The sequence below is a fragment of the Pocillopora verrucosa genome, chromosome 6, assembly GCF_036669915.1.
Source record: "Pocillopora verrucosa isolate sample1 chromosome 6, ASM3666991v2, whole genome shotgun sequence".
Taxonomy (NCBI): domain Eukaryota; kingdom Metazoa; phylum Cnidaria; class Anthozoa; order Scleractinia; family Pocilloporidae; genus Pocillopora; species Pocillopora verrucosa.
Window position 1 is genome coordinate 3,489,920 of NC_089317.1, and position 24,716 is coordinate 3,514,635.

At 38.5% G+C, this 24,716-nt stretch overlaps 1 protein-coding gene across 1 annotated transcript in view; it reads right to left on the bottom strand.

The window, feature by feature from the left end:
* LOC131799988 (NLR family CARD domain-containing protein 3-like) overlaps positions 1–24,716 on the bottom strand; it is an 82,242-nt gene that overhangs the window by 29,928 nt on the left and 27,598 nt on the right.

Consider the following 24,716-nt stretch of genomic DNA (forward strand, 5'->3'; position numbering starts at 1 on the left):
TCATCTAAATGTAATAAAGATCACTGTGTGCGTTCGAATTGTCCGCTCAGTCACTTAGGTAACCTTTTGAGGTTATACATAATGTTAGGATCAGCAATGTCGATATCGTCATGTGGCAAAATTTCCGCACAGCCCCATACATCATTATACATCCATATATGGGGCTTTATTTTTCAGTGTATCACCAGTAAGATGTCATGCATAATTATATGGGGCTGTGCGGAAATTTTTCCCGTCATGTTTGTAAATATAATAAGAGAGATGGTTAATTTCGAGTTCGGTAAGGTGATAGAGAAAGTTGTTTTTTTTTCATGTGAAACTTCGCACTAGACCTCGCTCGTCGTGGAGTATCTGTGGCTCAGTGATAGAGCATTGGAGCTCAGAAGGTCAGAGGTTCAATTTCAATTCAATTCCTCATGGGACTCAGAATTTTTTCTTTGTGCCACGCTCGTGACAAGACGAAAAAAAAACGTCTCTCATTATTGAATTTGCCAATTCAACAAAAGAAAGAGGTCACTCATATTCAGTAAAAACGCAAATATTTACTTTGGTTTAGTGATTGGTCATTACTTATCACTGGGGGGGGAGGGAGTCAGAGTATTTTGGTGTGTTGCGATGAAATGACCTGATTCCTTTATAAGGCTCTTAGTATTTTCACGATTCCTCCTCATTGGCAGGTAATTAGCAGTCAATTCTCATAGTCCCCCCCCCCCCCCTCCCTTCATACTTTGTTGGTGACGACTGATTCCCCTCCGTTCCCCTTTAAAACCATGTGATCCCCCAAAATCCATCAGGCCTCCCCTCCCCCCCCCCCCCTTGCAGACAATAAGTGACGACTGCTTTCTTATGTGTTACCAGGAACTCAACTTTTCTTTGTTATTTTATCTGGAATTCGTTATCCATGTGAACTATCAAGTTTAATAGCGCTAATGGGCTAACGGAACGTTTATTATTTTTTTTTTCACCTTTGTCTTCACTGCGAATCACCCTGGTTTTTTGGTTTGTAGTGTCATGTATTTTTATTTCAACTCTGTTAAAAGACTTCTCAATTTTCTTCGGTTTCGCATTCAATAAACTACCCACCAATGAGTGGGTGCCTGAGTGGCTACGCCAGCATCGTATGCGTTTGGATTGGCAAACCATAATCAAATCGTGTTATGACAATATGCCCTGGAAAAGGTGAAGCGTGGTTGGGAAAAAGCTTACATGACCAACGCGCCTCCGCAAGTGAGATAATATTTCAGGACATCAGACCTGCGGAGGGGTATAGTAAGATTTTTATCCAATCAAAAACGTCCGACAATAGAGCGAAAGCAATTGTTGGAGAAACCACGCCCATCAAGCATTGCGGTCACCGTTTTTGATCACGGCAATGGAACCAATGAAGCTCTGTTTCTTATCATGGAGCCCGGTATCTATCAGATGTCAATAGGACATGTCTCAAGGGAAATGTCAGAAGAAGGTCTTTTAGGCCCACTAGATGGTTACTTGGTAAAGCCCCTTCAGGGCGGAAGACTTTTCGAGGTAAACGCAACAGCAGCGGGGATGAACCAGTCATTTGCCGGTAAGCGACTTGGGAGCCGTTGCCGAGAACGATTTGGAGAAGTAACTGTGTCGCTTTATGCATTTTTCGACTGATTGTCGTTAAACCAAACGTGAAGTAACCACAACAACCAATCGGATGAAGCGAAAATTTCAGGAGCAGCCAAAGAGAGCTCAATGCAAAAACACGTAAACAGCTTCAAGCGTAGGAAAACGCGAGTGTCCAATTCCCGATTGGTTCGAGTCTTGAATATTATTCTCAGAAAGGGCGCGAGTTCCCTGGACCAATCACAAAGCGAAGATCAAGGGCTTCTTGGAGTACCTCAAAGTATGTCTTAATTGGTAGGAACTTTAACCCTTCATCTCTTTCCAATAGCGCATGCGTACTACAAAAATGACTGGTTGAGGTTTAACTTTAGAAGCATTAGTTTAGCTGAAGCACGAAAAATAAGTTATTTGCGCTTTAACTTCAGACACAAGGTGAGGTTTAAAGACAAAGTTTACTTAAAACTCAGATAAATTGATGGCTAAACAGCAAAAGAAAAAATTATCAAAGAATGACGGGCAAATTAATGCTGCAATTAGATCCGTGCCCAAGAAAGTTAAAACGTTTAACTGCGCGTCAAAATTCCGGCCAAAATTCATGCTGTAAAACAGGAGCGAAATAACTAATCTAGGTAATTGCGAGACAAAAAGAAAGGTAAAACTCAGTAATATCTTTAAAAACCTTGAAACACGGTAAATCAGCGGCTAAAACCAAAAAGCAAAACCAAGGAAACCTCGAATAACCTTCAACACTCACTTGAAAATTGCGCTCCCGCGCTCTGACTGCACAATGTCTGTCTTTCGTTTGCGTTTTCATCTCATGTTGGGTGTCTAAGTAAAAATATCTGTTCAACTGTAACAGTTCTATAGGGACGACAGAGCTTGGGGACGCAGGGGAGGGAGGGGGGGCTAAATAAAAGTTTGCTTTAGTAGAGGTACGTATGAAGAATATAAGAGAAAAGTAAAGAAACGAAGCCTGCCAATCAAAGCGATCAGTCAAATCGCCGCAAGCCCGAACACGCAAGTGACTTGAAAGCAAACTTATTTGGTTTTATCAACTAAATTTATAGAATATAACTTGGCCACCATAAAGAGTTTCTAAAGCTGACATTTGGAATGTTAGCCCTCGAGCGCTAACGCTTGAAACGTCATCTATAGAAACTTTTCACGGTGGTTAATTTACATTTTCAATTCTGTTAATAAAACCAAATTATCTTGTTATACCCACCCCCCCCCCCCCCCCCCGACGCAGCACCACATTAATTGCTCTTGGGTGCATGATGAGGAAGGGGGGGAGGGAACGCGCGAGGAGCGCACGGAAAACTTGATAATTTAAGGGTAAGACGGCCCATCCTACCCTTTTTTATTAATTCACGATCTTTGTTTTAATATAGATGAGTAGCTTTTCAGACATGCATAACTTAAGCTTGGTGTTTCCTTTTTGCTTATTTATTTAGCTTATTATGTATTCTAACCAATTCCAATAGAAGAAAAATTCAAACAAACAAAAACTCAGTTTTTTCGGGTCCTAAAGTGCTCTTATTTTATCCTAAAAGTGTCCGAAGACTGGTAACCAGTTAGCCAGCTATAACGTAGAAAAACTGTGAAAACTCTCAGTTGTCACTCACAAATCTCTCACATCCCTTGTAATTTTGAATTAGTCAGCTTTGAAAAACTCTTGAAATAATGTCCGATAGCAATGTATACCTAACTCAGTTCAGCAAGCTCTACCGAGAGTTGTGATACATCGCACTCAAGTAGTTAAGAACAAATGGAAGTTGCGAGTAACCGCGTGCATCAAACCAAGATTTCGACCAAGACTACATACATACATACATACATACATACATACATACATACATACATACATACATACATACATACATACATACATACATACATACATACATACATACATACACATACACATACTATTTGTTAAGGCAGGTCGGTTTGCGGCAACCTAAAGGCTGGTGTGGACCTTCCGACAACTTAATTAAAAAATTAAAAACTATATTTATATAAAATCTTAAATAAAGTAAATTAATTAATTAATTAAAATTTAAAAACTAAAAATATAAGAAATCTGATCGTTTTGATGTTATCAGACAAGCCTCTTTTTCGAATTGGAGTTGGTCCAGTATCTTGGAGGCTTGTCTACGTTTTTGTTTAAAAAGTTGATCGGAGGAAGCGTCCTTGATGGCTCTAGGGATTAAATTCCAAACGATGGGTCCTCTATATCTTACACTATTTCTGCCAATGTTGCTATTGTACCGTACATGCGAGAAGTGATTTGTGCGCCTTAAATTATAATTAGTATTAGTGTTGCAAGTTTCGAAGAGGGCTGTGAGTTGATCAGGTAAGCTATTATGATAGATCTGGTACATTATAGAAGCGAGCCTACGCTTGTAAATATAGACTAGAGGTTTCCACTCTACAAGGTCGAGAACGTCAGTGTCAGGAGTTTCGGTAGGGAGTTTGTGAACTAGTTTGGCTGCTTTCAGGTGCAGATGTTCTAAAATATAGAATGTAGATGGTGAGCAGGATCCCCAAATAGCGATGCAGTAAGTGATGCTCGGGACAATCCCTTTAAAATATATTTCCTCTAAAACACTTGAGGGAAGGGCTTTAAAATTTTTCAAGAATTTTAGCTTTCCTCCAAACTTAGTGTGCAGTGCTTTTACGTGGGGTTTCCAGTTCAGTTTATAGTCGATTTCAACCCCTAAGCAAGTGGATTTAGTAGTGAAGTGAATGTAAGAATTTCCGAACATAACAGGTCTCAATGGACCAACAAAAGAATGATTGGAAATCAGCATAGCCACAGTCTTTCCAGGTGAACAGTCAGATGATTGTTGCAGCACCATACTCTGAAGTCGTTTAAGATGTGGTTTAACGCATCAATAATTTCTTCGACTTCTTTCCCATATAGTAGATAGTAGTGTCATCTGCAAACATATGGATACATCCGGGCAGACGGTTTAGTTTCGAGAACGCTTAGTTAAGACACACTTTATTATAGTTTTTGTTCGGTTCATTTATATCAATAATTTGTCGTTTGTTAATAATTATTACACAATATTTGTTATCGCCGATCAATTCCCATGTAAGTACACGTGTAAAGATTTTAGCTCCGTCATCGCTACTAATCGCGCCTGCTAAATCGTCGCTGCTCGATAATCGCTACAGGCTATTTGCTACTGTTACGAGCCAGATCAAAGTCGCTCTTTATTTCTTTTGCATTTTGACGTTGTTTACCTTTTGTATGGTAGATTGTGATTAGTTCTCGTATTCAGTTTTGTGGTGCAATCGCTACATTTTTAGTTTAGGTAAAATATGTGACATTTCGAAACGCATTTTCCTTAAGTTTTGTTTCTGTGTTGTATCCTCTTTTTAGGTTTCGAACCAACCGCAACATTATACCGCTACTCTCATCCCGCAAAATTACGTCTTAACGCTAATTCATCTCATGTGATATAAGATCACTGTGGTGCGTTCCGAATGGTTCCGCTCAGTCACTTGGGTAACCTTTTGAGGTTATACATAATGTTAGGATCAGCAATGTCGATATCGTCATGTTTGTAACTTAATAAGAGAGATGGTTAAAGGGTGAGTTTCGGTAAGGGATAGAGGAAAGTTTTTTTTCATGTGAACCTTCGAACCAGACCATCGCTCGTCGTGGAGTAATCTGTGACTCAGTGAGTTAGAGCATTGGGCCGAAATCCGAAGGTCAGAGGTTCATTGTCATTCAATTCCTCATGGGACTCAGAATTTTTCTTTGTGCCACGGCCGCTCGGGACAAGACGAAACACTCTCTGCTCATTATTGAATTTGCCAATTTCAACAAAAGAAAGAGGTCACTCAGAGTTCATTAAAACGCAATATTTTCTTTGGTTTAGTGATTGTCCATTAACTTATCACTGGGGAGGGGAGGGAGTCAGTTCCCTTCTCGTTTTTTTTTGGGGTCCGGGTTATTGAGGAGTTTGGTGTGTTGCGGATGAATGGACCTGATTCCTTTATAAGGCTCCGTAGTATTTTCTCGATCCCTCCTCATTGGCAGGTAATTAGCAGTCAATTCTCATAGTCCCCCCCCCCCCGCCTCCCTTCATACTGGGTTGGTGACGACTTGATTCCCTCCGTTCCCCGTTTAAAAACCATGTGATCCCCCAAAACTCCATCAGGCCTACCCTCCCCCCCCTTACAGACAACGTGACGTACTGCTTTCTTATGTTTTACCAGGAAACTCAAAACTTTTCTTGTAATTTTATCTGGAATTCGTTATCCATGTGGAAAATATCAAGTTTAATAGCGCTAATGGGGCTAAAAGAACCGTTTATTATTTTTTACCCTTTGTCTTCACTGGGCGAATCACCCTGGTTTTTGGTTTGTGGTGTCATGTATTTTTATTTCAACTCTGTTAAAAGACTTCGCAATTTTCTTCGGTTTTGCATTCAGTAACTACCCACCAATTGTAACCTTCAAAGTTTACTAGTGTAGCGGAGAAGACATCCGAACGCACAATATAAATCACGGTTTAATCAATCAAATGAAATACGTAAACAATTACAAACGGAAATAAGGATCGGTGGAAATCACAGATGAAGAGTAAAGTTGAAGATAGCGTAGTTACGATTGATCGTCACGTTGTAGCTGAATTCGGTGTGGTTCGAACTAAAAGAAAATGCAGCAGAAACTAAACTAAGAAATATCCTTGAGAAATGTAACACTAGCCTAATTAACAATGAAGCGATTATAAAGTGAACGGAAAGTGAAGAAATAAATCGATGAACGTATCCAGAAAAAAAAAAAAAGAAATATCTTAAATGTGAAATAACGAAAACTTACTTTGGTCTAGCTCCTAATGATTATAGGTAAATCGCCGATAGCGGATCGCACATGAATAGCAGACAAAATTGGTGGCGTCGCAGCAACTTATAGCGATGCAATATAATAAAATATCTGGTACATGTGCTTAAATGAAACTGATTGAAATAGAACTTATTAATAATAATCATTAACCAACGAAGAAAGATAAACCGGAACAAACCTAACAGAAAAGTACACCTGTTACGCGTTTCGAAACTAACACCAATGAGTGGGTGCTACGCCAGCATCTATGCGTTTGGATTGGCAAACCATTATCAAATCGTGTTATGACAATATGGCCTGGGAAAAGGTGAAGCGTGGTTGGGAAAAAGCTTACATGACCAACGCCTCCGCAAGTGAGATAATAATTTCAGGACATCGGACCTGGGAGGGTATAGTAAGATTTTTATCCAATCAAAAACGTCCGACAATAGAGCGAAAGCAATTGTTGGAGAAACCACGCCCATCAAGCATTGCGGTCACCGTTTTTGATCACGGCAATGGAACCAAGGAATCTATCAGATTTCAATAGGACATGTCCTCAAGGGAATGTCAGAAAAGGTCTTTTAGGCCCTCTAGATGGTTACTTGGTAAAGCCCCTTCAGGGCGGAAGACTTTTCGAGGTAAACGCGACAGCAGCGGGATGAACCAGTCATTTGCCGGTAAGCGACTTGGGACCGTTGCCAAGAACGATTTGGAGAAGTAACTGTGTCGCTTTATGCATTTTTCGACTGATTGTCGTTAAACCAAACGTGAAGTAAACACAACAATCAATCAGATGAAGCGAAAATTTCAGGAGCAGCCAAAGAGAGCTCAATGCAAAAACACGTAAACAGCTTCAAGCATAGGAAAACGCGAGTGTCCAATTCCCGATTTGTTCGAGTCTTGAATATTACTCTCAGAAAGGGCGCGAGTTCCCACAAAGCGAAGATCAAGGGCTTCTTGGAGCTACCTCAAAGTATGTCTTTATTGGTAGGAACTTTAACCCTTCATCTCTTTCCAATAGCGCATGCGTACTACAAAATGACTGGTTGAGGTTTAACTTTAGAAGCATTAGTTTAGCTGAAGCACGAAAAATAAGTTATTTGCGCTTTAACTTCAGACACAAGGTGAGGTTTAAAGACTAAGTTTACTTAAAACTCAGATAAATTGACGGCTAAACAGCAAAAGAAACAATATTATCAAAAAATGACGGGCAATTAATGCTGCAATTAGATCCGTGCCCAAGAAAGTTAAAACGTTTAACTGCGCGTCAAAATTCCGGCCAAAATTCATGCTGTAAAACAGGAGCGAAATAACTATCTAGGTAATTGCGAGACAAAAAGGAAGGTAAAACTAAGTAATATCTTTAAAACCTTGAAACACGGTAAATCAGCGGCTAAAACCAAAAAGCAAAACCAAGGAAACCTCGAATAACTCTCAACGCTCACTTGAAAATTGCGTTCCCGCGCTCTGACTGCACAATGTCTGTCTTTCGTTTGCGTTTTCATCTCATGTTGGGTGTCTAAGTAAAAATATCTGTTCAACTGTAACAGTTCTATAGGGACGACAGAGCTTGGGGACGCAGGGAGGGAGGGGGGGCTAAATAAAAGTTTGCTTTAGTAGAGGTACGTATGAAGAATATAAGAGAAAAGTAAAGAACGAAGCCTGCCAATCAAAGCGATCAGTCAAATCGCCACAAGCCCGAACACGCAAGTGACTTGAAAGCAAACTTATTTGGTTTTATCAACTAAATTTATAGAATATAACTTGGCCACCATAAAGAGTTTCTAAAGCTGACATTTGGAATGTTAGCCCTCGAGCGCTAACGCTTGAAATGTCATCTATAGAAACTTTTCACGGTGGTTAATTTACATTTTCAATTCTGTTAATAAAACCAAATTATCTTGTAATACCCACCCCCCACCGACGCAGCTCCACATTAATTGCTCTTGGGTGCATGATGAGGAAGAGGGGAGGGAACGCGCGAGGAGCGCACGGAAAACTTGATAATTTAAGGGTAAGACGGCCCATCCTTCCCTTTTTTATTAATTCACGATCTTTATTTTAATATATATGAGTAGCTTTTCATACATGAATAACTTAAGCTTGGTGTTTCCTTTTTGATTATTTATTTAGCTTATTATGTATTCTAACCAATTCCAATAGAAGACAAATTCAAACAAACAAAACTCAGTTTTTTCGGGTCCTAAAGTGCTCTTATTTTATCCTAAAAGTGTCCTGAAGACTGGTAACCAGTTAGCCAGCTATAACGTAGAAAAACTGTGAAAACTCTCAGTTGTCACTCACAAATCTCTCACATCCCTTGTAATTTTGAATTAGTCAGCTTTGAAAAACTCTTGAAATAAGGTCCGATAGCGATGTATACCTAACTCAGTTCAGCAAGCTCTACCGAGAGTTGTGATACATAAATCTCAATTGAAATCTTTTAAAATGAGCGATAATGATAATAAACAATCAATTTAGCGGCTAATGAATGTTTTGTGCCATACAAAAAACATATTTGCTAATTTAAGCAAATCTCCAAAGTAATAAACTTTTTGATATATCATTTTCTGGTGTCGAAAACAGTTTTTGGGGGTCACGAAACACAAAACTTATCGGGACCAAGTTTTCATGTTCTAATTGCAATAAATAGCAAATAAAAATACTTGCGCTTGAGAAATAAAGTATTAAGTAACAGGGGATCTTTAAAACAGTCAGCAGCAGAAAGGGTTTTAGTTCTGGTCAATATTAACTTTTCATATCCTACTTCCAAATCTAAGGAAATGCGCTGAGGTAATAAAAAAACATACATATATGATAATGTAAGAGAAAATAAAATTAAAAATAGAAAAAAAGGAGAAAACATAGGAACCCATGTTCCTTGCCCTTTTGCAGCATGCAGAAATCTTTTGAGCCAGACCTACACACCTAAACCCGACACCACTCAATGAAACTCGAAAGAATGTTGTGTAACAACTGGCTCGCACGTGTACGCAGAAAAGGCCATCACATTTAGCGAAAATAATGGCAGACGCAAATGATATTTGCGATTCTTTAACTATTTTTATACACTCCTATACGTTTTGTTTACCCAAACAGTCAGATTACCTAAACAAAAAATGGATGAGGTAATTGCCTCCTGGTTTATGACAAGAAGTTATTTATCGATCGCCAGAACGAGCCGATCTTCTAAGAAACAAATTTTCTGTGTATTGCCACTTAGTTAAGACAGAACAAAGGACAGGATGGAAAGCGGGCTCTCATGTCCCAGCTGGGCTCAAGAGGATGAATGTGAGACACCAGCAACATCACGGTCAGTGCTACAAATCTGAGGCAGCGTTCAGACACAAGTTTTTCTCGTATTACTGCAACCACTTACTTTGAAGTCGTACAAAAGTTACCTGAAGAAATTAAGAAAGAAACTAGTACAAACCCAGTCCAGAATATCTACAGATGTGAACAAGTTTTTGTATCCCGTCCCCTGAGTGACCTGACTGTCGTTTAATTTCATCTGCGAAAATAAACACAAAGGTACTCAAACAACACATCATCACTGGCTTCTTCTTTCCATTTTGGAAGAAACATCAGCAAACTGATACTATCTATAGTAATTTCTAAACAATATGCGACTCGGGAAGCGACAAGATAGGTAACTGGAAAAACTAAGACTTGATGGACCAAATAATTCTTGGCCAAAGAAAAAATGTGCAAATACTGTTGCTCCTAAAAAAATAGTTACCTGTAGCTCGGCTTTATTCTTTGCCCATTTTCTGACGTTACCTGCCAACTACAGAGACAACGCAAGGATACTGAGAAAACCATATTAGAGCTGAGTTTATGATATCTCTGCGCTATGTTTTTTTAAACCAGATATTCATTTTCTCTGTAAGTGTGTCTGTCTGCCTGTCTGTCTATCTTTGTCTGTGTGCCTACCTGTCTGTCAGTCTGTTTGTCAGCCTGTCTGTGAGTCTGCCTGTCTGTGAGTCTGTCTGTCTGTCTGTCTCCACACTTCCAAAAACGTGAAAACAATGCAGCTGAGTGCTTCGCCTGTTTTTCATTAGCAACAATCCGTCCCTTTCCTTTATCCAGTTTTTAAAAAGTTCCAGTCGTTCCATATTTCACATCGGTCCGTTCTGTAAACAGGCAATTCAATTAGACTGTTGCGCAATGCAAGTCTCTTATCATGTTTTAAAGACATCCACATTTAGTCTGCGTCAACATGAAATTAAACCTTCGGAAAAAGAAATAAGTGCATCTCATCCTATTCTTCTTTACCAAAAAATGTAAATTTTCAATTGAAACTTTACGCCACTCGCAAAGAACTTGTTTTTCCACTAATTAACGGGCAGCCGAAACATTTGGAAACCACATTTATAACATGGGTTTCTCAGCTAAAGCTTTGTGTTAAATGAACACTTCCCTATTGGAGAAAACAGTTTTACTAGCAACAAAATGCGTTTGATTCGAAGAGTGACGCACTAACACTTGCACCAACCACTTGTTGTTCTCCTGGTGACCTGAAACAAAATCAAATTAGCAGTAAGTCACCACTACGTGTCCTCCTTAACTGGCAGTTTCATGAAAGGTTCAGCACCCAAAGTAAATTCGCGACAGTCTCCCAAACTCTGTTCCCTCTCTAATCACTTAAACTCTTATAACCTTAAAAACTAATGATCCCAACGGATGAAGAAAAACTTTTTCGTCGGCGAATCCAGGGGATTAGAAGTGGTGTCCAAAACGTTACCTCTAGCTAAAGCCGTAATCCGACTAAAACCTCAAACTGTCAAGTTCTCAAAAGTGGAGAGAGGCCGATTATCACCGAACGATGTAAGATGGCGAGGTTGCAGACAGATTGGCAGTTGACGCTGAAAGTGCACGTGTACTGAAAACTTAAGTGTACAAACCTTGGCTTCTCAGCTTAGCTTCGGCTGCTTTCAAACCGTCCCTGATTAAGAGAGAAAGACAAATTATTCAACAGCTTTCTTTCCACCGAAAAGTCAGAGGAAAAAATCCATGCTTATTTAATTAATAGAACGTATACATATATAAATATATATTAACAGGAAATAGAGAGACAACTGGGCCTCATAACGGAAAGTGAGTTTGACGTGGAATTTAGAAAACTGATCCATTTTGATGTGCTCCTGGGAAATTAAAAATGTACAATCCTCATTTTGAATATGAGATGAAACAAAATGAGCAATTCACATTCCTCTAATTAAATTGACCAAGAGCCAGAGTGTCAACCAATTGATTACATTGGTGATTGTGTGCTCTTCATACCTTGCTGAGAACGCTCCTGGCTATGGGGTCCACTGACCGCCTCCCTGAGGAAGGGGGGCGATTGTGTTGTACAGGGCGTTTAATAGAGAGAGGATTGGAAAGGAACACTGATAGTCGAAAGTAGTATTTGGAAGAGCGAGCGTTATTCAAACTACACAGGTCATTTTCGGTATATCACGACACATTCAGATGTTTACTTGTCGCTATCCTGGCCTTGTTTTGATCCCACTGCTTCAAATGGGTGCGTGTTTTCAAGGTAAAAGTATCATCTCCGCGTGTTCTTCATCCCTAAAACAGGTCAAACTAAAACTCAAAAACTCGCTAGATGGTTTTCACCTCTACTAGTTTCTTGCAGGTATCTTGAATCGTCTGTGCCTTCAGTACCTTTTCCTGCAAGCGAAGAAACTCAAGTTCAGTTTTTCAAACCCAAACATAGATCGATTTTGTACAAATGTGAGCAAAAGACAGTGACACAAGTAGAATCAAATATCAGAATAATGAGTGGTGCAGTAGAGTGGTTGTGGGAGTTTAAAACAAATTGGACTCTACGATTACACCGACCGGGATAAAATAAATTCTGCTTGACTACAAAAGTTACAAACAGTGTTTGAGGCACTTTTTCCTCAATCTGTCTTTTCCATCCTTTTTTCAGGTCTTGGAAACTATGTCATCTAAAGAAGTAAGGCAAGTTGCCACGATGGCAATTCTAGACCATGAGCGAAAACCGCATTCTTTTAAGTGCACGTTATTCAGGGTTGACACCATTACGCGAATCTCTGTTACGGTTCGATGAATTACGTTATGTTAACAGATTACTATCACTTCTTTTTTAATGCGACCTATATGTTATTTTACAACGTACTCACCTGCAACTTTTGTAGAAGTGCCTGTTGCCCTTCGTGAGCCTCTTGCAGTTTCAAAAAGATCCTTATCCAACTCATTATTCTGGATATAAATAATTTTTTTGGTATATCTCATATATACATGGCAATTTGCGGCCTTTCCCTACATCTAGGCAGTTCGGAAAGCCGCAAACTCTAGAACAAATTTTATTTTTCAACTTGGCACTCTTAATCCCCATGGTATCAACGAGCGCTTTTCATTCGATTAACTTCTTGTTTTCTCGTCTCTATATTCCCACCAATAGCGTAACTCCATTTTCTGCGTAGAAACACACGCACATGTACAACCCACAATTCCTCCATTCGCCAGGACGAAGGACTAACGCTCGAAACCTCAGATTTGAAACGTTTTACGGTGGCCAATTTATGATATCAACTCAGTTAATAATACTTAACTGCCCTGTCACACTCTCCTACTGACGCAGTACTACAGTTTCAGTTTAGAAAGTCACATCCTGTAGTCAAATGTTGGTGAGATTACCTTTCAAACGTTGCCGTTTTGTGTAGAGAAGTATTATACATGTCATCGCTAATAAATTCAATACACTAACGAACAACCTGGGGATAAGGAAGGAGATCTTGAGAGTAAATCTGAGACAATTTAAAGCCATCTGATAAGATCATTTTGAAGGTGCTGAAGTCTTGATTTAATTTCTCGTTTCTTTGCAGATTCATCTGCCAACTTTTTTTTCAGGAGCACTGCAAGTACGAAATTCGAAGAGTAGACAGTTATGTTGCAGTATCAGTCCTCGGCAGAATAAAACCCGTAAAACACGAAGACTCAATCAAGCATTTCATAGTATTTGCCAAAGAACACTAACACGACTGCTTTATTCAAACAAAAAATGACAACATCGGTCTGAGATAAAAAAAATCAGGGTTTAACATGTGAACAAGTACGACTACGTTGTCTTTGCTGTAATCTTTGGGAGCAAAGACGCATTGCGTCCCAGATACGATTTTGATCACCGCTACGGGGTTGGTTTGGATTTAAAGAATTCACAATCTACTCTTGTGATTAAATTTCTGACTTGGCGTTTGTGATTTCTCTAAGGTGACCAGTCTTTGGGTTGTTACTTCCACTAGCTTTTTCACGCCATACATTCCTTGTTTCCATAACTTTGCAGCTTTCCTCAGTTGGTACCGATCGTTTCCTACCCAAATGCAGTCGATTCGTACCCAAATCTGAGTCGATTTGTGCCCAAATTTGAGTCAGTTCATACCCAAGTTTGAGTCAGTTTGTACCCAAGTTTGAGTCAGTTTCACAGGCATCACCATCCTTAGGCTAGGAATGGGGGCATACTCCCCCTGAAAATTGTGAGAAAAAAAAATGAAGTTGCCATGGCATAATTTAGTCAAAGCAAGCATTTCCACTACTGGAAAGAGTTTAAAGCATGTTTGAAGGGAACAAGGAGTGCATTATATTTAAAACGATAATTAATTTCATAGTTACTTAATGAAAGCAGCAGTTTGCTGTAAGAAACAATAGTTTCAGCTTGAGAACATAATATTAAATTTGTTTTTATGAGCCTCGCGCTTAATGTGAGAGACTTCAGAGCTTTGAGCTTACAAGCGGCAGTTTTCAGTCTTTCTGGAGTAGAGGTACATGTATCAGTTGTTCCGTATGCTCAAAATGAAGGAATGCATCATGTTACTCACAACAAGCCAGGAGTATTTATTAGAAAATTGATTTTAAACAACTACTTTGGAAACACATTTCCAGGTTAGAAGTCCAAATGAATTGGGCCACTACGGTCTTTTGATCGATTTTCTTCCCACGGGAACTAAAAAGCTGTTCAATGTTTAGCTAACATTAATTCAAATAAATAAATTTTCATGCCATCAGGCATCCGTGGTCAGATGACCCATCAGGAAAAGCTGATGCCCTTAAAAAAACTAGTCTGTTACTTTTGGGATTCCAATCAAAGCATGTATTTTCGTCACGAGTTAAAAAAGGTAGAGGAGATATCATATGTGCATGTAACTGTAGAATTTTCCGGGTAAAATTTCCGCACAGTCCCATACTATTGTTAAACAAATCTGTTTCCCAAAAACAATGTATTGTTTATGTCGTTGTTTTCTCTATCCAAGAACTGAATGCATAATGTAGTATGGGGCTGTGCGGAAATTTTACCATTTTCCGAGTAAATTAACCAGATTCGGAAAAATAGTAGATACTTGGTCAAACAATATCAAATAATAATGAGCGATCCACGAGTTTACAAAACCCATATTTCATAGCTATTCGCCGGGCAAATCCAGCCAAATTCGACAAAATGATTAACAAAATAAGTGTCAGTCAGCATTAAAAACTACAGATTATAGGGTAAAATTTCCGCACAACCCCATACTACATGATGCATTCAGTTCTTGGCTAGAGAAAACAGTGTCAAAAACAATACATTTCCATTAGGAAAACAGATTTATTTACAATTGTGTGGAAATTTTACCGCTAACCGAAGTACTAAGCCACGAGGGTCAAAACAAGTCCTTCTCGAGTAATAACACGAATCAAGTTGAAAAGTATGTATATTGTAAACGAATGACTTTACTTTGGCGACAATCGTCCGCTTAGAAACGTCAAACAAGTCTTTCGAGATAGAGATCAACCGCACCTGAACCATGTTGGAGACTTCTGTTCAATTGTTTGAATGGTCTTCAGGGCTTCGCCTAGAAGGATAACAGAGGAAGACTAGGGACGAGTTTCCGTGAGGTGCACATTTAGCCCATTACTCATTAATGGCTCCTGCAACAGTCATGCGACGTTGCCGAACAACACACGACCTTACTCCGATAATAACTGATTAAGAGCCGTAATTTGGCGTAAATTCTTTGGCGACACCATAGTATGATAACTCGTACTGATCCAGCGTGGGATGAGCCACTCAGGTCTGGAATCTCGCCCATTTTCCGCCTCAGTCAATAAATGAATCCTTTTTTGACTTACCAGCAATCACTTAAGTTCAAATGCGATATTGCACTTGGCTGATTTATAATTCTCTTTTCTCAAAAAGACTATTTCTTTTCATATAAGAAGTATGAATGGCACCTCTAACAGAAGAACTTGCCAGGTGGGAGGAGAGGCACAATAAGTTTTACCCTTGTTTAAACGACAAAACATTAGCATTTACTAGTATCTAGATGCCGAACTTTATTTAGAAAACTTGCCATCAAACCTACCTTCGTTTGATTTTCGTTCGTCCACCCTAACCTCGGACCTCATCAGTATAACTGTGATGTACTGCAAATACCTTGCATTTGACGACTTGGTTTGGGTTTGCATAGAAGCGAACGTGGTTTAGCCATAAATAAAACTGAAGTGTAATGACGCATTCGTTTAAGATAGTTTTATAGAACAGAAAACAAGGACAGCACGAGCTTCAGTAGAAAACGAAAAGTACTACACTGTTTACAAGGACATAAAAAGGAATCCACAGAAGCTTTACATACCTGCAACTCAATGGGCTTACACTATTTTGCGAAGCGAAACGAAACGAAACGAAACCAGGTGAGATAGAACAAAACTAAAGGAATAATTTAGATATATTTTCTAATAAGGTAAAGATAACTTTCACAAGAATTTTGGAGTAGTCGTTCGTTAACAAGAAGGATATTTATTCATTTCGCAAAGTAGTAATTTAAGAAGAGTTACTATTTTGCGAAATGGACTATTTTTGCCCTTCAGTGACAACGTGACCTCTTTCACGTCACAAAAATACATTTAGACATTATAAATTAGTATATCACCAAAAATTTTGGCCTGCTCTTATTTTTTAAACCGTATCTCGCAAAATAGTAAATGTAGGAGAGTTACTATTTTGCGAAATGGACTATTTTTTCTCTCTTTAATAACAATGGGTGCGTTCCTTTGGGAGAATCCGGATCAGGATTTCTGATCTGTGACGTTCCTTTCGAGCAAATCCATTTTCAGATCAGTGATCTATCAAATCCACTCTAGACAAGGATTCACCGGATCACTGATCTGCGTGATCTAAAGACAGATCATTGATCCAACGCGTGCCTTTGGGCGAAGGATTCGAAATTAGTCATTTTGCCCTGCGGTGCTCAATTTTAAACAAGTTGGTAATTCATATATTGACCGGAAAGATTGTTAGCAATCGCTCCACAAATTCTGCGATAAACGCGAAATAAAATCAATTTTGTAATGTTAAATCGATCGGCCACTGATCGCAGTCATTCAGGGTTCCCAAGTATTAATATCTTAATCAATACTTGCTTCTGTTTTAATTCCTTCGTTTGAGTTTACCATGAAAAAATGTGCTGCTAATGAATAGTGCTAATTAGTGCTGAGTGAAAATAATCCATTTCGCAAAATAGTAATTTTTCTGACATTACTACTTTTCGAAATTAATTTTGTATGGATAGCTAAAGAGGAGGTGACCGAGATCTTCGAAAATATACTAATTTGCAATATTTAAATGTATTTTTGTGACATGAAAGAGGTCACTGCAAGGTGAAAATGGTCCATTTCGCAAAATAGTAACTCTCCTGTAATAACTGTTTTGCGAAATATGTTTTAACACGGTTTAAGAAATAAAAGGAGGCCGAGGTCTTCGGTGATATATTTATTTGCAATGTTTAAATGGATTTTTGCGACATGAAAGAGGTCACGTTGTAACCGCAGAGTGAAAATAGTCCATTTCGCAAAATAATAACTCTCCTAAATTTACTATTTTGCGAAATATATTTTAACACCGTTTAAGAGATAAGAGGAGGCCAAAGTCTTTGGTGATATACTAATTTGTAATGTTTAAATAGATTTTTGTGACATGAAAGAGGTCACGTTGTCATTGCAGGGTGAAAATAGTCCATTTCGCAAATAGTAACTCCCCTAAAATTACTATTTTGCGAAATATGTTTTAATACGGTTCAAGAAATAAGAAGAGGCCAAAATTTTGGTGTTATAGTAATTTGTAATGTCTAAATGTATTTTTGTGACACGAAAGACGTAACGTTGTCACCGCAGGGTGAAAATAGTCCATTTCGGAAAATAGTAACTCTTCTTAAATTACTACTTTGCGAAATGAATAAAAATCGTTCATGTTAATAAACGATTAATCCAAATTCTTGTGAAAGATATCTTTACCTTATTAGAAAATATATCTGAATTATTCCTTTAGTTTTGTTCTATCTCACCTGGTTTCGTTTCGTTTCGTTTCGCAAAATAGTTTAAGCCAACACTATGTGCGCTGGTGATCAGAAGGAGCATTTCTGAGACGAAAATACATCGGAGTTGCAGACTTTAGGTTTCTTTTTTGACCAGTAACCATGCGACTTAGAATCATTTTAGGTTCCTTCTGTCACAAAATAATTCTGCAATTTATGATAAAGGAGTTTGCTGTTAAGCTCTGTATCATATAAGAGCCGTTTTTAGCACCTTTCACGCACCAAAAATCCCCACGCCCCACCCCAAGGGATTGAACTCTCATCTTGGGGGAGCGGTGTCACTCGTATACATTATCGTGTTGCATAGGAGCGCGGAATCTGAGGGAGGAGTTATCCGGAGGAAGTAGGATTAATTAGAATGGAAGGGATGAAATTATTACCTCGTCTTGTAATATTTTCATTAAACCCTTACCGTGTATAACTTCCAAAATGCTGTTGTGTAATTTAAGTGAAGGAAGTTGTGCTCTAACAACAGAATACTTTAAAGACCTTCTGACAAGTAACAATTGGGGGATCAGGATACATTTGCACCAGGTTATTGTTGCCTGAAATAAGGTGCCAGTGTTTCATAAGAATCTTTTTGACATTCTGGTTAGCAGGGTTGAAAGTCCTAACGAACGGAAAAATCTTTTTAGATGATTTCGGTTTGTTTCTCATAGCCGTGTTGCGTGATGAGAACTGTGCATCGGCAAAGATGCAAAGATTTTTTTTTAGAGGGAAGACGTGTCCCGCTACGCTTAGCCGGCTAATATCAAATCATAACGGATGGAATAAAGTTGTCACAACTGAAGTAATTTTTCTGTGTGTGGTCTTAAACCATACGTAACAACTTATTGGGGTGTTACTGTTTATCTATGCACTAAAAAAAAGACTTGAACACACAAGCTAAAAGAAAACCCTTTTGTAGAGAAGAAACACCGCGGGGATAGGGGTAGTAAGAAACGAGGTCTGGGACCAAACAACGATGCTCTCACGACTTGGAAAGCGATCGATTTCGCCTCTCACCCAGAGGTTATTCGACTGTTCGACAGTAGGTCAACTTTTCCCGCAAAATTTGACAGCGAACTCTAATAGTGTTTCAAGAACTGAATATTAGGGAGCTTATAAATAAGCAACCACGACGGCGATGCCGAGGATAAAGTCGATTAAAAATTGATTGATATTCTTCTAAAGAATATCACTGGCTAGATGGATTCTGTATTTCTAAAGCTTAAGGGGTCCTTCCTTCCAGCTTATCATAATCTTTTACCATAAACCATTAATACCGCCTTAAAGAGCTATCCTTCTATGTTATTTCAATTAACGGTTAACTATTTAACTTGAATGTAGGGCTCTTATAGCAGGTTTGACAAGAGAAGTAAAAGTATGGGCAACTTATTGGCACGAGAGAAAAAAAATCAAACAAATTGCTTGGGTTTGACCTTTGTGCGACTATTAACCGTTTTTTGCTCGAACAATAGCAGAGGCAAACATTTTAAGTTATCGATAATAATCGTGGAAATGTTATAGCATGTTTTGCTTCTAAAGAGCCATTTACTGACTTTACTACTTTATTTGTACTTGCAATATCGTTCGAATGATTTACCGAAGAGGATCTGCTCTGACTAATTTAAATAAACAAACCATCGAAACGCAGGGAACCGCGCTCCTTTAAGAATACGTTACGCGCAATACGCCACCTTGCTAATACTGGGTCAGAATGAGCCCTGGGATTGGCCGAGCCTGTACCAGGTCGCTAAAGGGGCATGTTGTTTCGCGCGGCCTCGATCTTTGTAGTTGTTTTAGGAGATGCAGAGCCAAGAAAACTTCACAAATTCATTTAAATTTGTTCGTTTGAAAACCTTTTTTCTTTCCATGATGGGTCGGGGTGATCGTTAATATCAGTGTGGGAATGTGAAAATAACCGTAGATATCCCGAAAGGTACAAAAATTTTCACGAAAACCTTTTATTTCCAATTCGTGGGTTCGTGCAGAAGTCCGGGATAAGTTGTTACAGCTTCCGTTCCATTCCGTTTCACGCCGCCTGGATCCTTTTCGTTTTAGAGTCTCGGAAACTTTAACAAATGTTTAAAAAGGAATATATTTGCAACCTTCTTTCGCTGTATGATGCTACAATAACCGAAGATATCCTGTAAGTTACGTAAATTGAAGAAAATCTTTTATACATATTTCGCGGTAAGACGTTTTGTTCATAACATCTTCAGTTTTCATGACAGTTTTGATATTCAATCTCGCCTGTTTTTCTCTTCTTTGCCCGCGATTTTCATTTTCCACAAATTAACATTTAAGATGTCAATACGCAGATTTCTCGGGATTATCAGATAATGGCGTGCTACCAAAGCAAGAGAATATAAACTCGTGAGAACACAAACTGTATAATATATTCTCTTAACCAAAAGCTATTTATAAAATGCAAGGAAAAATGACTATATTGACTATAAATGGCAAACGAAATTGAAATCATATCTAGAGAACAAAACTAAGAAAATATAGCCCAACAATAAGAGTCGTAAGAGAAACAGACGTTGTTTTGCAATAAACTGATTGAAATTATGACCAACTGTGATAAAATTGTGCATACAAAAACGAATGAAGCGAGCACGTTTTGGAACAAACGCGTGTCTCCAATTACAATAACAACAGATAAAAATAAAATGAGAAATGACAGTAAACAAAAGAGCGAATGTCCCTGATCCCTAACTACGGAAAAGCAAATTCAAAAGCAGGCTAAAAACAAAATAGAATGAAATTATTTGAAACAGTGAAACATAATAATAACTAAGCGAATTTGCGGGATTTACGCGTTAGAAAACAAGCTTAGCGACTAAAAGCAATTCGGTAATTAACAAGGTCAAGCACATGTACTTAATGCAGCAAACAGCGTAAACAATCCTACCTTGCCAGGAAGAAGTTCTCTAGCTCTTTAGCCTTCTCTCAAGCGAACAGTTCAGCACGGCAGCACAAATCCAACTATACTACAACCGAACAGTGGACATTCGGGGGCTCCAGTTGTTACAGCGGATTTGGACCCCCCTGGTTCAAATCCGCTAGAGGATATGGACCCCCTTTCCGAACTTTCCTTATTAGCATTGTTTGTACCATATTTGGTAACTAATTCCATCTGAAAGCTTTGTGTCGATGTTTTCTCCAATCACAACACAACATTCCCTAATAAAAGGTAAAGAAAAACAGTCATTTCGTTCCAATTCTGCCGCATTCATTATAGCGAGTCGCACAGTATACGCAAGAACTAAATTCAAACAAAGTACTGCATTTGAACTATCGAAATTGTTACAATAATTCTCTGCTTCTTCTGATGCGAATCAACATTGATACGAAACGTCATAAAAATAGTGGAGACTATTGCGTCAAGTCACAAAAATAACTCAGTCTGATTTTCTAATTAAATAACATTAAACAGTTTCTGAACAAGAACGAAGTAACTACTCCTACTAGAAGTCGTTCGTAAAGCCTATGATAAGTAAAAACGTTTCTATTCTGAACTATTGGAACTCTCAGCTTATTTTCAAATACAAATCAACATGAATATCTAGGTCTTAAAAAAAGTGGAGACTATTAAATTGAACTCAATCTCATTTTCTAATTTTAACGATTATTAACTGTTGAGGGATCCGAAATAATAACTTAACAATTACGAAGACGTCAAGAGTCTGGCGGTCTTCAGACAATGCAGAGCCACCCGCCCTCCCGGGCAGTAAATCCCTTGCGGCTCATTTGCAACCATTCCTCGCACAACTCCCACTGTACCATATCGTCCGGGCATGGAACAATAGCAAAATAAATTGATGTTACAATTTTGTCTCTTATTAGAGTGGTCTAGTAAGAGGACGGGAACGTTAGTTGACAATTTCGCGCGCAGCAAAAATACCGCAAAGAAACTGGTCGAGAACGTCGCCCCGTTGTGTCTCAGAAGCCGGACTTAGCAGTCGTTACAACGGACCGTCAAAGTTATATTTGTTCTTGAATATCCTAACCTCGGCTCTTTCAAGATCAACATCACCTTTGAATTTTCGGTTTCATTGACCACTTGAAGGACAACAAAATTATCCTCTTTGAGAGTTATGTAACAAGTGCAAACAGAGGATAGTTATAGATACTGCAAGTAAGTTGTTAATATGAATCCACATGGGGATTAAGCTTTGAAATTATTCCATTCCAGTTAATTCTCGAGTCTACTAATTTATCTATCAAATTTTGAAGCCCACTGAATATTTTTTCCATGATTTGTGTCGCCGTCATTTTGTTTCGTGTTATTAGATTTCAGCACTTCTCGTTTTTCTTCATAATTTTGAAAAGTATAATTTGGAATTGAAATTGTCGTCGTTTTTCCCCTTGTTTATTAAATATTCTTCTCCATCATGACAGTACATCTCTTTTGAGCACCACCTTCTTAGAGTTGCGATGCATTTTGAACGGAGCTGTCAGCAGTTAAGGCGAAACCATATAGAAACCAAACGATCCAACGATGGATTGTTTACGATGAGTTCCTGTTTAACCTTAAGAGAATGAAATGAAGTCAAACTAGTCACCAACGAAACGGTTAGACTGAGGAATAAGACTTCGTTCCTGTTTTTGTTGTTGTTGTTGTTGTTTAATTTTTTTATTATTATTATTATTATTTTATATATATATATATATCTTTTAACGAATAAAGTCGTTTAAGACTGAATCAAATTAATACTGAGATTTAAAAAGCCGTGCCGAAATCAAACTTATAGTCACTTTCTTTTGCAGCGAGAGCATGATTTTCTTATCTCAGTTTTCACCAACGCTGATCAAGAATTTAAGACATAAGAAAGTGCAAACCCAAGCTATTCCCAAAATTTTATTTCTGGATTCAATTCGTCGAACATTATTTCATCACTATAAGGATGACAGTGACAACAAATAACACCGAATAATACAGAAAGTAAGCTTCGTTATATTTTATTTTGATAAACTTTATCATGAAGCAAGTTTATTGATGAATTAATTCACGGTAAAATTAAGAGCATCCCATTCTTAGAGTTTTTATACAAGAAATGTATCAAAGAAAAGCTTTAAAGTGAACTGAGCCCTGAAATCTTGGATCCGGCGCTTGCTATCGATTGTGTTTAAGCTGGATTTGGGAATCCAGCATAAACACGATCGATTGGGGAGAACGGCAACGCCAACACTGGAAATCGAAATATAGTCATGTGCAGACTATCCGCGCGCTTTCCCGTTCTGAAATGACGTTCCCGTCCTCTTGCTAAATCAGTCTATTGAATGTAGCGGTTTTCGACTGTCGCGGAAAAGGTTCGAAACGACCTTTCTCCAAACATTAAACTAAATGCTTGCGCATTTTCCCTTGGTCAAAAGAAACATCCGACAGGTCATTTCCAGCAGCCAGTTCGCATGCATTGACGATACGCACGTTTTGAATTAAACAAAATACTGTAGCACAAACTGGAACGTAAATTTTTAGCTATTTCTACTAGAACGTTAAGGATGATGTTTTCACTCAGTTTTGTTTGGGGGTCCAAATTCGCAGAGGGGGTCCATATTCGTTAGCGGTTTAGGGCCGGGGAGGCCGTATCCGCTACCGGATCTGGACCGAGGGTCCAAATCTAAAAGGGGGTCCAAATCCGCTAGGACACCATGAAATCACATTCGAGCTTACACTTGCAGCTGTAAAGGCATTCCTAAGTGATATCATAAGCTTGATGAATCATATTAAAAAAAATTACTAAGAACAAAATGAAATAGTAAAAACTACGCGCCACTATACATGTAGTTACTCGGAAAAATTACATGTCTAGTGACTGTCACACAATCTTAACTAAAGCATTTCCCTGTCCCTTTAATGTAGATCAGAAACGACTGCTGAAAGTAAAACGGTTGGTCTGAATACAGACCCTTGCCAAAGTATGAAATTCAAATAAAGTAACCTTTTAGTGCGCATCAATTCATACTTCATGGATCGACTTACCCTTCACACGATCTTCTCGACAACAGTGCTTCAAACGAAATAATTACGCTCAGGGCACGTAATGAGGCTAAGCAACCGTCCTGAAAAGAGAAAAAGGTAGCTAATGTATCAAATATATGTTCAACATACGCTTACCTCCAAAGGCTCATATTAAAATTTTCACATTTATACACATTTAAGCGTGTGAAATACCGTACGTCAACAACCGATTACTGAAGTTTAAGTTACAGATTGAATAACTTTAATTTTCTGTATGTACCTGCGCTTTCTTCGGGTCAAATCTTCACATGGAGAGCGATGTTAGTTTAAACCAATTCGTTTCCCTGTTTCCTGATCTTCCGACAAGAATGATGCGTTCGTCTTCTTATATTTTCAAAATTCTGAAGGGCCGGAATCCTTCCCTTCCCCCCCCCCCCACCACTCTTAAAAACCCGGCCACGCTCGTAGTTGTGACTTAACCCCAATCAAAACTTCCTTTCTTCTCATAAGCCTTTACGTCTGTTCTTTTGACGTTTCCATCCTCGACCCGTCCAAAGACCAGCTGGGCCAGCAAGATTGATTGTGAGTGGCGGTTTTCCAAAGGTCATTATTATTCCTGTGTCTTATCTGCGATGCTTTGAGCCGGTGTGGGGTCTTTCTTATATAACTGTCATAAAAGAACAAAAGGTCGTTTGCTGGTAGTCGATTTATTGCAAACACTATAATATTGAACGTTTCAGCGAAAGGAAAATTTAAAAGAATAGATTTTAAGAGCTAATGTCAGCATGCATCAGAGAAACAGCGTTACCCGAGTTGCGTGACCTCATGTAACGAATATACTAGACCTATGGTGTTTCTGTCAACATAATACTTTGTTTTATCATCTAAACTTAATCCCCTGTCATTATTGAAGCTGGCAAAGAAAATTTTTTGGTGAATATTTTTGTCCGACATACTTT